The following is a 5000-nucleotide window of genomic DNA, read 5'->3' on the forward strand; positions in this document are numbered from 1 at the left end:
TTGAAGTTTGCCGAGTTTCATAACCAGTCCCCTCTACTATGATTTTTCACAGACCTTTTGTAAACGCGTGCCTTACAGATAATGAATGGTCGATAATGTCCTTCCTCCTGGGTTGTTTTTGTTACAGAAAAGCACAGTCTGACAACTAAATCAGGGTTGAACTCGGAAGAAACATTAGACTCTTGCACTACTAGAATTGTAGAAACGCTATTATAGCTCGCTTGCTTTGCCAGATTAGGTCTTTATTCACTTGTATAGTTTACCAGATGGAATTTCATTGACTTCAACAACTATTCCAAGTAGTCTGAATAGGTATTAAACATTAAAAAAGGTCTCAAAACCCTGGGCTTAAAAGTACTAAAGATAGAAGCCGTATGTTCCGTTGGCGTCGTTCCAGCGAATGGGGATTGTCAGAGGGGCAACAAGCTAAAATTTATTAATGAAATTCCGACAGGTGACACAAGAATGCCCGAAGTTGCGACATAGCTAGCTGTGAAATTCAGACGGAGGACATGGGCACCCCCCTCTAACAGGGCCTCGTTGTTCAGCCGAGGCCGTGCTGTCAAGTCTGCTTAGGTAAGATGAATTCGCTATTCCTTTCGTTTTGTATATAATCTCAAGCCAACATAAGCTAGCGCAGCCTATTAAATTCCCTTTAAAGAATCAATGTATTTTACCTTACTTCTTGTCCACAGAAACCTTATAAGAAATTCCAGCGTTATTAAGGTCCTCTCCTTCACCAGTTCCTAAATTTTAACTAATAGTTACGATTAGAAACGTGTGTGGAGGATTTACTAAATCACCATGGATTGAAATCGGAGGGTAGATAATAAGGGTACTGTACATGTAGTAAGCTGAAGGAATGAATATGCAAGCTATTCTTATTTCCTATTTTTCTGAGCCTTTTGAATTCGCTGGGTTTTCAGGACAAATTACCTATTTTGTGTGCTCATGTCTGGAGAAAAATGTAGTAAGCTTGTACTTCATGTCGATTTAAAAACAACTAGACCCTCCGTGAGGGTACACTGGGTTGCCTGTGGTACGTGAACCGTTCCAGATAATTTTTTCAAGTTGGGGGGTCATCAAGACCATGTAAGGGGTCACCCAGAAGTCATACCTGCAGAGGCCCTTTGGCTCACAGGTTCTCACACGTTCGTACGACGAAACAGGTCTGTCCTTGCGTAATATGTAGCTCTAACAGTGCACGATATTGTTTTGGTATTGTCTATCATTGTAGTTAAGTGCCATGAAAGAAGCCTTAGGTAAATAGCCTGAGAAGACATGTGGTTACTAGCAAAGTACTGAACCCAGAAAGATTGAGGAAAATAAATGGGAAGTGAGAAACATTGGCTTCTTGGCTGACATGTTGATAAACTTCTTTTCACCACAAGTTTACGCGTGCCCTCTGAGCATCTGACATATACCCCTTCGTAAAACAGAAGCATTGGACCGAAAATACTATTAACGTTAACAAATGCAAATTCAGCAAGGTACAGATTTTGTTAGCTTGCTTTATGCAAAAACAAATATTGATGCAAAAGTAAATAAATATTGATACACAGTTTTTAGAAAGGGCAGAAGGACGTTTCCAGGACGGTCGCTCGAGAATAACATATTTACAACATGAAAACAACATTAATTTTGAACCGTGAATATAGATTATAAACAGTCACGATCAGCGACAAACATTTTGGGAGATTTTTGCTACGTTCAGTTTTGTTATTGTACGTTTTGACTGCACAAATAAATCGCAAATCGAAAGTGACATCGCCGGAATTCAGCGGGCGCCGTGATTAAGTTACCGCGGCATGTTTACTTGCCAAACAGTGAAGCATCTGTGTCAAGTGATGGCAAGATACCGGGTTTTAGTAAGTTTCTTTTTCTGTCAAGTGTTATGAAGTTTGACAATAAATGAGCGAATTCAAAACAAAGATCACAATCGCCCACCATTGTTTCTGCAAAGTCAAATATTTACTCTCCAAGACGAGGTTATTTATCACCAGGTAATTCCATCATTTTGGAAATAGCAGCTACTTTATTATTCACCGGTGTCACAATTTTTTGCTGATTTTGGGGCTCATTTTGTTGAAACTCAAGCACGCTTCCAACAGACCTGTTTGGTGTTTGGGAGAGCCATTTCGCTGTCATTTCGTCAATGTGGCTTTCTGTGAGCATACACGTTATTATTTTTTTTATTTTCTCAGCTGTTTCGTCAGCCATCGGTTTCAATATCTAAGGGCCTGGAGTTGTCAAGATCGTTCAACAGAACTTGCCCCTCTGTTATTTTTTCTTTTTTGCTCATTATTACGGTTGTGGTTCCTTTGTCGGCTTTCTTCGCAATGATAGTTTTGTCACGTAATAGGTCCTTCAATGCACGCCTTTCACCGGATGATAGGTTGTCCTTCGGCCTCTTTATAGGAATGTTTGCTAGTTCAACTTTTACCTCTTCTAGGAAGGTTTCTAAGGCCACTGATTGTTGGACCGGTGGTTCCCACGTTGATTTAACGTAGAACGGGTGTTGTTTGTTTTCTTTCCCGTGAAAGATGTATTGGAGGCGCATTCGTCTTGCGAAAAGGTTAAAATCTCTTATAAGGTTGCGCGTTATAAAGTCTTCATTTGTCACGGGTGTTGGAATAAACTTTAGACCCCTTGATAACAAGGTTATCTGTTCATCTGTAAATTATTTATCTGATAGGTTCTTAATATGCTGTATGTGGTCTTTCGCCGGTTTCGGGAAAGGTATGAATACTTTCTGCGCCGATTTCTCCAACTCTTTTAGTGATTCCGCCCATTTTTCTGGATATCTCGAGTCTCTCATACATTTGCTTTGTTTTGGTCGCAATGTTAGTCTGACTCTGTGCGGGGGTCTCATGGGATCTCGCGCTGACAAATCAATTATTAGTAATGGTGCGCTTCGCTATTAGGCATTTCCATTACTTTTCCTATCCACGTGCAAATGCTGCCATTTGGTTCCTACTTTTAGGAAAAAAACCGATTTTCTCTTTTTCTGACCATTTTACCCACTTAACACCCTGTAGGGAAGATATTTTTTTATCTATTGTCATTGATGTGCCAACCATATGCTCACTGGTTGTTGAAACAAAGGGTCTTTTGTTCCTGTGGTTGGCACATCAATGTTTGTCAACAGATATTTAAGGTTAAGCATTATGTCAGTAAACATTGTCTAATCTATCTATTATTCGCTTATTCACCCATATTTACTATATGGCTGCCTATTGCGGGGTAGTAATTATGAAAACCCATTGTCACAGCTTATAAAATTACAAAATAAAGTTATTAGAATCTTCAATGATGTACCCCTACCCCTCGTTATGTTTCCTTAGGTCTATTAAAATTTCACGAAATTCCTTAAAATGTACACATTTATTTATGCATGATTGTCTTTGTGGTGATAAGCCATGTAATTTTTTTCCATATTACTGGTTTCGGAGCAACATAATCATTCAACTCAGGATACATCTGTGCAGTATCTATTTCTTCATGCTATAGCCAATATAAGAAAATTCTGCCTATCCATTATTGGAAAATACGTTTGGAATGACCTTCCTCTTTATAATCGAAACAGCACATCTAAAATCCTATTTTAAAAACGCAATTTTTGAACACTATTTTGCTCAGTACTGATTTCCTTACTTGCTGGTATGTACTCCAGTATTCCTTGTTTATAAGTCTAAATATCCTGTTCTGTAGATTGAGTACTATTTAAAATTAATTAAGAATGTAATATTTTTCTGTCTCTGAGATTGTTGTTAACTTGAATGTATTCATATTATGGATTATATTCACAAATGTTTTACCTGTTATGTCATTTTGGAATTAAAATATATACGAATGAGTGTCAATCTCCTTTTTAGTCAGTTGACTTTATACCATTTATTTCTATTGGTGGTATAGTGCATATAAAATAGTTAAATGAAATTTAACATAGTTAACGACTAGGAGCTAGTCTGGTCAGTAGTGTTTTGCGGACGGTTGTTAGTGTCTTGGCCGGCTGTTAGCGTCTTTTGAGCGTTTTGGTGCGTTCTGTAGCGTTTGATATATTTACATAGTTTACGACCGGGAGCTAGTCTGGTCAGTAGCGTTTTTGCAGGCGTTTGTTAGCGTTTGATGCGTTCTGTAGCGTTTGCAGCAGTCTTAAGGTTGTGGGAGCCCTGGGGCTGACATTGTCCAGCGGTATTCCTGGTTAGTGCATGGAGCGTTTGATGCGTACCGTAGCGTTTGCAGCAGTCTTAAGGTTGTGGGAGCCCTTGGGGTGACATTGTCCAGCGGTATTCCTGGTTTGTGCATGCGTTGTTGTCCCATGTGTTTGCAGCGTGTTTGTTGCTCTGTTGGCCTGGCGTTGTGAGTCGAATTAGTAGTTTAGTGTTTCTCGGCGTTCCCTCCCTATCCCCCCCCCCCCCCCCCTTTTTATTCTTTTTTATATTTTATTTATTTTTTTTTTTTTTTTATTTTTTATTTTTTTCTTTCCACTGAGCTATCTGGCTCAAGTGTGACGGGTGCCTGAAGGGGGCCTGGCGCGGGGGGCTCGTGGCTTGGTTGCGGGTCGGGCAGGCCAGTCGGGTGTTCTAGCGCCTTGGGGATGTGACTGCGGTTGCAGCCCCCGGGCTTCTTGGGCACCTACCTTTCACTTACGTCATCTGTAATCTCGTTTTTTTCCCTCTTCTGAAGCAGTTTTATACAAATGTAAATAGTACTTAGCTTCTGCTAAGATGAGTAAATTTTGTACCAAGAAAACGTGTAAGTGCATTGTAAATAATAAAATAGTAAATATTTTAACTACGAATCAGTGTCAATCTCCACATTTTTGTGCAAAATTAGTATTTGATGCATCCACAATGACTGGATAGCATTGAGGGGGCGTCCAATGATTGTTCTTCCAACAAACAACTAGCTCGAAGTTACAGATTTCTATAGAATAGGCCCACTTTGCTAGTCGCGCGCGCGCGCTTTGCCACTTTTAAATTTAAACTGTTTAACTC

The sequence above is a fragment of the Montipora capricornis genome, chromosome 6 (assembly GCF_036669925.1).
Source record: "Montipora capricornis isolate CH-2021 chromosome 6, ASM3666992v2, whole genome shotgun sequence".
Lineage (NCBI taxonomy): Eukaryota > Metazoa > Cnidaria > Anthozoa > Scleractinia > Acroporidae > Montipora > Montipora capricornis.